The 12,234-nt window shown below is 43.6% G+C and overlaps 1 protein-coding gene across 2 annotated transcripts in view; it reads left to right on the top strand.

The window, feature by feature from the left end:
- The window catches only part of LSAMP (limbic system associated membrane protein), a 1,187,184-nt gene that overhangs the window by 269,401 nt on the left and 905,549 nt on the right, over positions 1–12,234 (top strand). The gene's annotated exons all lie outside the window — the stretch shown is intronic.

Genomic DNA, 12,234 nt, shown 5'->3' with positions numbered 1-12,234 from the left:
CAATAATACGGGTTTCCCTGCCTCTTTAAGGGGCTGTCCTGCGAGGAAGCCCTCATGAAAACTTGGGCGCCCTGTTCGATTATGCCCCTCCACATATAGTATTTGCTGCTGTTTTTATCCTTCTCCCTAGCATTTAGCCCTCAGGCTGAATTAGACCTGGATAATCAATGCCAGGCCATAACCTTCTACTGGCACTGATTTTCTGGGTCACTGGCAGTACCCGGATAACTACCTGGGCACAGTTAGGTCGGCTTTGTGTAAATCTTACTTGCCTAGTTATCTAGACATCAGTATAAAATATTGGCAATGCCCGGAGAACTTCAAAGTCTACCCAAATTCTGAGCCTAGACTGCCTTGGATACTGTCGCAGAAGTCAGACATAATATTCAGAGACACTATCTGGTTAAACTAGCCGTTGAGCCTGTGAAAACAGGCTACTTTTTGAATGGGGGGGTTTCCGAGCCCCCCCTGGAGTTGCTGGCACCGCCCCTCCACCCGGCCCGAGCAGCACTGTACATCAGCACGCAGCAGCAGGCACATCAGCAAAGCTGCCGTCGGGGCGGGCTTCCTTCTCTGCCTGTGTCCCGCCCTTGTGTGACGTAACGTCGGCGAGGGCGGGACAAAGGCAGAGAAGGAAGCCTGACGGCAGCTTTGCTGATGTGCCTGCTGCTGCGTGGTGATGTAAGTTCACAGTGCTCGGGCCAGATGGAGGGGCGGCGGCAACTCTGGGGGAGGGGGAGCGGTTCCGACGTCTGCAGCATGCCAGTAGAGACTTCCCTCTCTGTCCCGCCCCCATCATCACGTATTGAAGCGGGGGAGGGGCAGAGAGGGAAGTCTCTACTGCGCATTTGTGAGTGAGTACGGTCACTCGCCGTTTATATGTTTGATGCCACTGAATATAATGTCCCAACCCGCTCAGTGCTATTTAACCAGGTAAGAGACTCACTTACCTCATTCCTTTAAAAAAAAAAAAAATCCAACATTTGTTTTTTTTTTTCCCAGCTGTTTACTCCAACATCTAATCTACCCTCTCTTGTTCCAGGGCTCAGTTTAAACTTTGCTGTTTCATTTACAAAGTGTTAAATGGGTTAGCCCTTTCTATATTACTGATTGGGCAAATTTGCTTTGTTCTAAATCCTCGTATTGTATGTGCAACTTGATGTTGCTACAGTTTCCTTCAGTCAGACAGTTTAGATATAAATCTATATTCAATTCTTCTTTATACTATCAGGCTGTAAGTACTTTGGAATCTTCTGCCTCTGGAAATTCACAGTATCTCAAATTAATTAACCTTCCGTAAATTGTTGAAAACATGGCTATTTGAGAACTTTTGTTGGAGTTTCATTTTATTCTTGAAATTTATTGTAGTTCCTGGAAAGTTTTGATCCAGTCTTCTTTATGTAATCCGCAACAAATTGATCAGGAATAGAAGTACTGTATAGTATAGTATAGAAAGGAGAACACGAGGAGAGCAGGGTCTGGATTACGCAGCAGAGTGGTTATTGTTTGGCCCGTACTGTCTGCTCCAGGCTCACCACTCTTATTGCCTTGAAAGACAGATGTGGGTAGATTAGGAAGCAGAGTGACTTTGCTGTTTCTGCTGTATACTCACACTCACACCCTGCCTCCTATTGTCTGTTGCTCCCTGGGAAGAAACAGATGTTGGAACAGGAAGCAAAGGTCTATTCTCTGCTGCTTGAGATTGGGACACTGGCCAGTACAGTCATGGGGCAGAGCCCTGTGTGCTTACAGAATGACCCCCCCTCATGTTATGCATTGATAAAGTGCTGATGATTTACCCTCCCCACCTTGTACAGGTTGCTAGGAATATTTGGTTCCCCCTCTCCCAGTCCCAGCACTGCAGAATAGTCTATATCCTTGGAGAATGTTCTTTTAAAGTGCAAGCAATTTTCTTGTTAATTAGTTTGCTACCGTCCAACAACAGAATTTGCAGTCTCTGTGTCACTTCATTACTCAAAACTTCCCGCTTTTACAGTACTGGCACATTTTCAACAACTCTCAATTAATGTAGAAATGGAAAAATTAATTAAAATGAATGCATACTCAGATTTTTTTGGTGTCTAAAGTGTAACATGCTAGAAATAATAAAGCAGTGGAACTTTGAAATTAATTTTTACAAAGATCATAACCTTCTCAATGCTTTAGAAAATGTTGTGTTACATATTTAATATGGGCAGAAAGCAAGAACTGTGCCAATAACCTACTAGGGAGCAGCACCATTCTGATGGCCTGGAAGTGTGATATTTAGTTATTTATGGAGGAGCCTATTTACTAAATTGCATTGACTCTTTAACATAGGAATTACTTCATGCTAATAGTTTAGGCCTGTGCTCTTTGGGGCCCCTGTTACAAAGCGGCGGTAAGCCCAACGGGGGCTTACAGCTCACTGAAAAGGAAGTTACAGCTGGCTAGCATAGCAGCCCGGCAGTAGTTCCCATCCCCACCATGCCATCATATCCAGAACTACAAAAATATTTTTATTTTTGTAGCGCTGGTGTGTACCCAGTAGTAACCAGGCAGTGCCGCACGATGCCCAGTTACCGCCAGGTTAGCGCTTGAGCCCTTCCTGCCACCTCAGTGAGTGACAGTAAGGGCTTCCCCCTGAAAAGGCTGTGAGGCAAGAGCTTCACTTGCCGTACAGCCATTTCCTGAAGAAAGAAAGACCTACATTTTACCCGTGGCAGTAAAAGGGGGCCTCAGTGCGCATCAAAAACACACGCCGACACCAGCACAGGCCCCCCTTTACTGCAACTTGGTAAAAGGGCCCTTAGTGCAGTGCCTTAACAGCATGTTGTAATTCCCATCTTAAATCTCTAATGTAGAATGAAGTGTAGAATGGGTAGGGAATAAACCTTATATGAAATATGGAGGTGGTTATCACATGCTAATTTTTTTTAACTAACTTTATTTATTTCAATTTCAATAACATACCAAACATTTCACAACAACACTATTGTATTTCTTTTGCCATACAATAATATCACTTGATATACTAGTGAAACTCTGTAATTCAACATGTAGTTAAACTCTGGAATTTGTTTCCAGAGAATGTGGTAAAAGCAGTTAGCAAGGTTTTAAAAATGTTTGGATAATTTCCTAAAAGAAAAGTCGATAAACCATTATTAAGATGGACTTGGGAAAATCCACTGCTTATTTCTAGGATAAGCAACATGGATTCTGTTTTACTGTTCTGGGATCTTTCCAAGTAGTTGTGACCTCGATTGGCCACTGTTGGAAACAGAATACTGAGTTTGGTAGACCTTTGGTTTGTCCTAATAGTACTTACGTTCTTACCTGTAATCTCCCCTCCCACCCTCTCCCTCCCTCAACCTCCCTCAAACCTTCATTATATCATGGAAAGTTGTATCATTTTACAAAATGCCATAAATCTAGCTGAGTTGATGATTGGACTCTTGTGTTCACTGCCAATATCTTTTGGGATCTCCATAGGGTATATGAGTCCCATTTTTGTTGATAATGCAAAATCCTGTCATACTTTATAGCAGTCAGCTTATACATTAAACATACAGGACTAGATTCTATATATCATGCCTAAAAAAAATCAGTGCTGATAAAAATACACTTAGATTTATTCATAAAGTACGCCTAAATTTAGGCATACTGTATATAATATGCCTAAATTTCTGTTCGTATTATAGAATACACCAAGTGTCCATCCATGTGACTAAACTTAGTTGCGGGCAGTTACGTCAAGTAAAACTTGGAGTAAATGCCGACACCTAAATTAGGCACGGACCGGGTGTATACCATAACTATGCGCATAGATTTTAGAAATGCACATGACCTGCCCATTCCACGCACATGGCCACACCCACTTTCAACTATGCGACTTAGAATTTATGTGTATCCCGTTACAGAATAAGCTTAGACATTAATTATTCTAATTAATGCCAATTAGTATCAATAATTGCTTGTTAATTGGCAACTATTGACACTGATTGGATTGTTAACTAATTACGTTTATTTTATTTATGCATTCTTGTATCCCACTATTATCCAAAACCAAATTTCGGTTCAAAGTGGCTAACAATTTACATTTTGGTAGAGTTACAATAGAGTTGTGCAATGTGGAGAGGGCATCTATAGTTCGTGTGGTTATTCATACAGTGTTTGAAGAAGTAGATTTGAAAGGAAGGCAGCAATATATTTGTGATTAGTTGTAGAATTTTTTGATGAGGTAGGTTTTCAATTCTTTCTGAATTGGGGGAGATTTGTGATGCTTCTTATGGTTTTTGGTATCGAGTTCCACCAATTGGAACCCTGGTAGCTAAATCTTGCTGTGTAGATAGTTTTGTAGCTGCTGTTTTTGCAGTTGGGTAGATATAGAAGTAGGTAGTTTCTGTTTACTGGGCTGGCATTTCTTTAGGATAGTTTAATCATGTTAAGCATATATTCGGGTGCCATTCCAGATAGTATCTTGAAGATTAGGGTGCTCACTTTGAAAAATATTCTTGCCTTGACTGGTAGCCAATGTAGTGTTTCAAGCACTGGGGTTGCTCTTTTGTATTTTGATTTCTTTTGAAAATCAGTCTTGCTGCTGTGTTTTAGACTGTTTGCAGCAATTTTAGTGTGTTTTCCTTGCGCCCTACGTATGCTGCATTGCAGTAGTCTAGTTGCGATGGTATCGTTGATTGGACCAGTATCCGGAAAGATTGTCTAGGGAAATAGTCTCTTATTCTTCTCAGTTTCCAGATTTGCACATGCAACTTAAATCGCTCTATATAGAACATGGGGATATAGTTGAATTATAAGAAGAACATCTCTACAGGTGGAGTATGTGATTGTTTCCAAAATCTTGCCAATTTAATCGTTGTAGCAATAAAGAGTTGAGTTGTCAGCTTATGGGTCTCTCGAAATTTCAGCCATTTTATGATGAAGTAAACTACCCTCTGGACTGCGGGGATATGATGTCTGTAATGTGGTCTCCAATATTCCAAAAAATATCTGTCCAAAAAACTTGTACTACTGGACAGTTCCATTAGAAATGCCTCCCTCCATGCAGCTTAGCATCGCTCTGCCTATGAACAGGGTTCCCCTCTTGGTCCATGTTCATCAGGCTCTCACCTCCTAGCAAATACAGCTCGTTTGGGTTTCTGTACCCCATGTGCACCACTCTGCACTTTTTGCATTAAATTTCAATTTCCAAATATTAGACCATTCTTCTAATTTTTTCAGATCACTTCTCATATTTTCCACTCCCTCCGGATATCCACTCTTTGTGTCATCTGCAAAAATGTAAACTTATCCTTTTAACCTTTCAGCAATTTTGTTCAAAAATATATTGAATAGAATTGGCTGCAATTGGTTTTGGTTTTGTCTTCAAAATTTCAATTTGGCCATGTTTTGGTTTCAGCCAAAAATGCCAGTGCCTTTTCATCTGAAACCGAAACTACCCCTAACCAAAACCACAATTCACTCTTCCTCCCCATCGACCAAAACCACTGATGACCTCCCACCACTCCTAGGCCCTCCCCTGGCTTACCTTAGGAGCCCTGGTGGTCTAGTGGCCTTACTGGGGCAGAAATGATCACCACTCACTCCTACTTCTGCTATCTCTTTACTCCTGCCATCTCTACCATCATAATAGTTGCCGAGACCATTTTGAGATTGGAGCCGGCATAGACAGGGGAAATTCACAGTCACTCCTACTTGTGCCACCTCCAGTTTCAAAATAGCTGCAGCAACTTTTCACGGCAAAGATGGCAGGATCAGGAGGGACTGCAGTTTGCTCCTGCCCTGGTTAGGCCACTAGACCACAGGGTTGAAGTAGGCCCAAGGGGTTCCTGATGGATAGGTCCAAGATAGGGGCTCTGTCTGGTCATGGGAGTGTGTGTGTGTGTGGGGGGGGGGGGGGGGGTGAGGCTCTAGTGGCTGCAGCAGCAAGGGAGATGGAGGCTCTGTTTTGTGGCAGTGGGGGTAGAGTCGGTGCTGTTTGGGACGCGGGACCTGGCTGGCTTTGGCTTTGATTTCGGCTTAAACTGTGTGGAGCATTTGAGCCTCAGATGTGGTTTTGGCCGGAAATGAAAATCCTGATTTTAGTTGGTCTCTACTTGAGGCACTCCACTACTTACCTTTCTTTCCTTCACTCTCTATGGTCTATCAGTCAACTGATTTCTAATCAATTTCACCACTTTGAATCCAGCCTTTTCAATTTGTTTGTGAACCTCCTAGGAGGATCCATGTCAAAGGTTTTGCTGAAATACAAATAGATCACATCTAGCATGTGCCTTCTATCTAGTTCTCTGGTCACCCAATAAAAAAAAAAAAAATCAATCAGAGCAGTTTGAATTTTTCTCTGGTAAAAAAAAAAAAAAAATGTTTCCTCAGATCTTGTAACCCATTGTATTCCAGAAATTTTACTATCCTTTCCTTCAGCAGTGCCTCCATTATTGCTCCTACCACAGAAATGAGGCTTACTAGCCTATAGTTTCCCACTTCTTCTCTGTCACCAGTTTTGTGGAGCGGGACTATATCTATTTAAATCTTTAAGAGGGTCCACCAGAACTTCTTTGAGCTCCTTCAGTATCCTTGGGTGTATCTCATCCAGTCTCATGGCTTTGTTCACTTTCAGTTTTTCCAGTTGTTCCTAAAACATTTCTTCTGTGAACGGTGCAATATTTACTCCACTTCCATATATGCCTTTGTCAACCGACAGATGTCCTTGTCCAGGATTTTCTTCCGTGAACACAGAACAGAAGTATTTGTTTAGTTTGTCTGCCTTTTCCTCATCACTCATGAAACAAAAAAAGGCAAACGATCTGCCCTCAGGAAAAAATATATAATATAAAGAGAAGTGGTTTATTAACAATTACCTGACGTGGCCACATTTCACCCACAGGCTGTGTCAGGGGTAAAACTAAAAGGGGTTTGTATTGTTTTCCTCATCACTCTCCACAAATCGGTTCTTAAAAGCTTTCAGTCTCAAAATTCCATTTCTAGCCTTCCTCCTTTCCCCAATACACCTTGAAAAATCTTATCATTTCTCTTTGTCTCTAGCTTTTTTTCTTCTGTCTGTACTTCTGCGAGCCGCATTTCTCTCACTTCTTTGAGTTTTACGAGGTATTCTTTCCTCTGTTCTTTTTGCATTCTTCTGTATTTCATAAATGCCACTTCTTTTGCCTTTATTCCTTTAGGTACTTGTTTTGTGAATCATCTCGGTTTCCTTTTCCTCTTATTTTTGTTTACTTTCCTTACATAAAGATCTGTTGCTATTTTTAAAGCTCCCTTCAGCTTGGACCACTGACTTCCCACTTTTTTTTAATCCTTCCAGCCTACCAGCTTTTTCTTCAGGTACCATCTCATATTTCTCATATTACTAAAGTCAGCGTGTTTGAAATCCTGGACTTCGAGTTTTGAAAGGTTGGGGAAAGGGGAGTTTGCACACCATTATGCACATAAAGTAGCATCAGAGTAGTTCGACAAGGGAGCATTTTGAGTACTTGCCTTTACAGAATATTAGCATAATTTTATTTATTTAAGTTTGAGTTCAATGTGGCTTACAATAAACAGTATAGGATACATAACAAAGAATAATACATAAGAAAGTATTTTGTTGTAACAATCCAATTTTTCAATACAGTATTTATTGTATTTATTTGTTACATTTGTATCCCACATTTTCCCACCTATTTGCAAGCTCAATGTGGCTTGCATAGTACCGAGAAAGAGTTCACCATTTCGGTTGATAACAAATACAAGGTTATATTGTGGTCGAATGAGATCGGTGTGTATCAGGGTGGTCGAATGAGATTGGTGTGTATCAGGCACCATGATGGTCGGAGGGAATGAAGATTGTATATTGTCCAGTATGTTCATTGGTTATGTGGTGTTGCTGGGTGTGGGGAATTACGGTGGGCCAGTGGAGTAAGCCTTTTTGAAGAGGTTGGTTTTTAGAGATTTCCTAAAGTTTAGATGGTTGTGGATTGTTTTCACAGCTTTTGGGAGTCCATTCCATAGTTGTGCACTTATGTAGGAGAAGCAGGAATGCTTAAGTTGTTTTGTATTTAAGTCCTTTTCAATTCGGGTAATGTAGGTTTAGGTATGATCATGATGATCCGATTCTGTTTCTGGTTGGTAGGTCTATGAGGTTTATCATATAGCCTGGGACTATGTCGTAGATAATTTTGTGGACCAAGGTGCAGGTTTTGAAGAAGATCCGTTTTTTGATATGGATGTTTAACATTTAGAAAATCTATTATGAATGAGAAATTGTACATGAGGCAAAGAGAAAACTAATATGTGCCTAATTTGCAGGTGCAGACATTTACACCAGCCATAGATTTAGTGTAAGTGCTCACACCTAAATTGCAAAAAAATATACAAATAGGTGCCTTCTTAGGACCCAAAGCTCAAATACTGCATGTGTATGTATCTACGGTTGAATTTACTGATTTTGAAATGGCGATCAATGCTCAAAGGAAATCACATTCAATGAGATGCACAGGTTATCAATAGAAATCAAACAAAATAAAACATGGAAAAGAAAATAAGATGATACCTTTTTTATTGGACATAACCCAATACATTTCTTGATTAGCTTTCGAAGGTTGCCCTTCTTCGTCAGATCAGAAATAAGCAAATGTGCTAGCTGACAGTGTATATAAGTGAAAACATTCAAGCATTACTATGACAGTCTGACAGGGTGGGAGGATGGGGGTGGGTCAGAGGTATGCATGGGGACATCAAAGCATATCATTGATATTCTAACAGGATGGGTGTGGACATGGCTACCACACTCCTCTACTTAATGAGATGCACAGAAATTCTACAAACAGCTCCGTAGGGAAAGCACCTAGCACATGCACAGAACAGTCTCTCGGTAAGCATCAATGTTCTGAGCATGCCCAGGAAAAAAAGTGTGACAACCACATCGTAGGTATGCATTCAGTGACGTCACATAGAGTTTCCTTAATTTTTTTTGTTTGTTCCACGACAACTTTATAACACTATTGTTACTTGCAGGACACACACTTATTCCAGCAAATTCTATATTAGGCGACTAAAGTTCCATGCAGAATTCTGACTGTGCTGCCAAATTGCGCGTATAACTTAACTTAATTGATTAACGAGCCAATCAGCAACAGTAATTGGACCCTAACAAGCAATTAACGGCAATAATTAAATTTGCATGCACTACTCACTAAGCGTATTCTAAAAAGTGGTGAGCGCAAATTCTACCATGTGGATTTCAAAAGGGGGCATGGCCATGGGAACAGCATGGGCAGGTTGTGAGTGTCCCTACAATTTATGTGCAGTGTCATAGAATACACCCACTCCACACCTAACTTAGGCATGGGCATTTGCACCAAGATTTATTTGGCGTAAATGGCCACCACTTCATTTAGTCACAGAGACAGGCATTAGGCATTTTCTATAAACCATGCCTAACTTTAGGCGTAGTTTATAGAATACACCTAGGCATATTTTTTTGGCGCTGATTTTTAGGTGTGATATATAGAATCTAGCCCATAATACGCACACATGGCACATTTTACACATGAAAATACTATTAAAAAATGTTCAATGACAGCTTTTTAACACTACTGCTATGTGTGGGACACATGCACGTATAATACATACACATGGCACATTTCACACACACATACAGATAATATTAAAAAATGCAAGCAGATTGCTCCTCTGAGAAGTTGCCCTCATGCTACGACATCCCCAGACCTGCAGGAAAATTTTGAACATTAAAGATAGGTGATTCTTTCTATGCATGGGATGGAAATGTAGGTGCATTACACAGAATGCTCATTTTAATACTAATGAGGTCATTGCATTTTCTTAGGATTATCGGTAGTTGTTACCGCTAATGATAAAAGCAACATGGAACCCCTTTGTGCATTAGATACTGAATAACGTGCATGCTAGACTGGCAACAACCTTCCTAAGTCAAACATTGTAAGCGTTTAGCATCGGTGCCTAAGTGTCTAAAAATGGCTGACCTTTTACCTTCAAACTGGCCTATGTGGCAAACAGTTTTATTTATTTATTTGTAACATTTCTATCTCACATTATCCCAAACAAGTTTGAGTTACCTGTCTAAGTGTTGAAAAGTTTGAAAAAAAAATGGCACTTATGCAACCAGAACCTACCACCAACCATACACATGTGTATGATCTTAAACCTCACATCATAGGTCTAATAATATAGGCTATGTGCACTTTTGGTAGCCCTCCACTGTACAGTTATCTCCTCATGTCCTCTTGGAGATGTGGCCTCTAGAACTGGACACAATAATCAGATGAGGTGGCATTTTTTTGTTAAAATATAGAATGAAGGCGCATTACTCCAGAACAAGAGCGGGCATCTTTGAACATGCATTATTAACCACAGTAATGCAAATTGCCGCAGTGCTATAATGCATCATGCTATAGCCAGTTTGTAGTACATTATCAACAGTCTGAGGGATGTAGTAACTACAAAGTCCATTTCAGTCAACATGTTTCTCTAGGCACCAGCTGGCCCCAAGTAGCTTATGTGATTTGCAAACAGTCCTGCTTTTTTAATGCTTGGCTCAAGGCATTCTCCGAGGACAAGCAGGCTGCTTGTTCTCACTGATGGGTGACGTCCACGGCAGCCCCTCCAATCGGAAACTTCACTAGCAAAGTCCTTTGCTAGCACTCGCGCGCCCGCGCGCACCGCGCATGCGCGGCCGTCTTCCCGCCCGAAACCGGCTCGAGCCGGCCAGTCTTCTTTTGTCCGCACTCGGTACGGTCGTGTTTTCGCCGTGTCGAGCCCCGGAAAGTCGACCTCGCGCGTCCAATTTATTTGAGCGTGTTTTTTTCCTTCGGGAAAGTTTATCTCTTAGTCGGGAAGTGCTCCGGAAACCCCCCGCCGGGTTTCGTGTAAATCCTCCCCGTACTTCCAGCTTTTTGCCCCGGTAAGTTTTCTTTCGTCGTCGGGGTAGGCCTCTTTTTGGCCTCGGTCGAGATTTTTCTCCCTCTAAATTTTGGTGCTTCAATTTTCGCCATTTCGGCTTTTGATTTCGCCGGCGTGATTTTTCCGCCCATGACATCGAAGCCTTCCAGCGGCTTCAAGAAGTGCACCCAGTGCGCCCGGGTTATCTCGCTCACTGATCGACACTCGTCGTGTCTTCAGTGTCTGGGGGCCGAGCACCGCCCTCAGAACTGTAGTCTGTGTTCCCTGCTTCAAAGGCGGACTCAGGTAGCGAGACTAGCCCAGTGGAACGTGTTGTTCTCGGGCTCTTCGTCGGCATCGGCACCGGGATCTTCGAGTGCATCGACGTCGTCAGCGTCCAGACCATCTTCCTCGGCCGCCCCTGCATCGAGTGCATCGAGGCATCGGGCCTCTGCATCGGCGCCGAGACATCGGATAGCTGCATCGACGTCGGTGGTACCAGGACCTCGTCTGCTGATGTCGTCGGACGGTGGTGCATCGGGTGGAGTGCAGGTGAGGGCTGTCCATTCCCCTGCTGGTGGCGGTGAGCCCTCGGGTGGGTCTCCGCCTACCCTGAGGGCTCCTGCGGTACAGCCCCCCCGAGATCGACCTTCTTCAGTCTCGGCCCCGAGGAAGCGACGGATGGATTCGACGTCCTCCTCGTCGGTGCCGGGGAGCTCCGGTGACATGCTTCGGAAGAAATCGAAGAAGCATCGACACCGGTCTCCTCCCCGTGTCGGCACCGAGAGCTCTGGGTCGCCGAGGGATTCGGCACCCAGCAGGCATCGGCACCGAGAGGACCGCTCACCCTCTGTTCAAGAGGTGTCGATGCGCTCCGCTCTGGACAGCCCGGAACAGCCTCCACGCCCGGAACAGGTACTGACGTCGACGCCTGCATCGACCTCTCAGCCTTTCTCTGCAGCCACTCTAAATGAGAGCCTCCGGGCCGTTCTCCCAGAGATTCTGGGAGAGCTGTTGCGCCTACCCCTCCGGTACCGGCGGTGCTTGCGCCTCCGGTACCGTCGAGCGTGGCGCCGGCTGGCCCATCGCCCAGGTTGAGGTCCCCGACGTCGGTACCGCGTGCGGTGCCGACCGCGGCCACCTCCCAGGAAGGCTCCCCGACCACGTCGGCGGAGGGAGCTTCGCCGATGCGGGCAAGGGAGTCTACCTCTCGACGCCCCCATCGTGGACGGGGTTCCACGGAGTCGAGCAGGGCGAGGTTGCAGACACAGGTCCGGGAACTTGTGTCTGACACCGAGGGTGAGGCCTCGTGGGAGGAAGAGGAAG

The sequence above is a fragment of the Microcaecilia unicolor genome, chromosome 5, assembly GCF_901765095.1.
Source record: "Microcaecilia unicolor chromosome 5, aMicUni1.1, whole genome shotgun sequence".
Classification (NCBI taxonomy): Eukaryota; Metazoa; Chordata; class Amphibia; order Gymnophiona; family Siphonopidae; genus Microcaecilia; species Microcaecilia unicolor.
The sequence above is the reverse complement of the archived record's forward strand: the minus strand, read 5'-3'. Positions and strand labels throughout refer to the sequence as shown.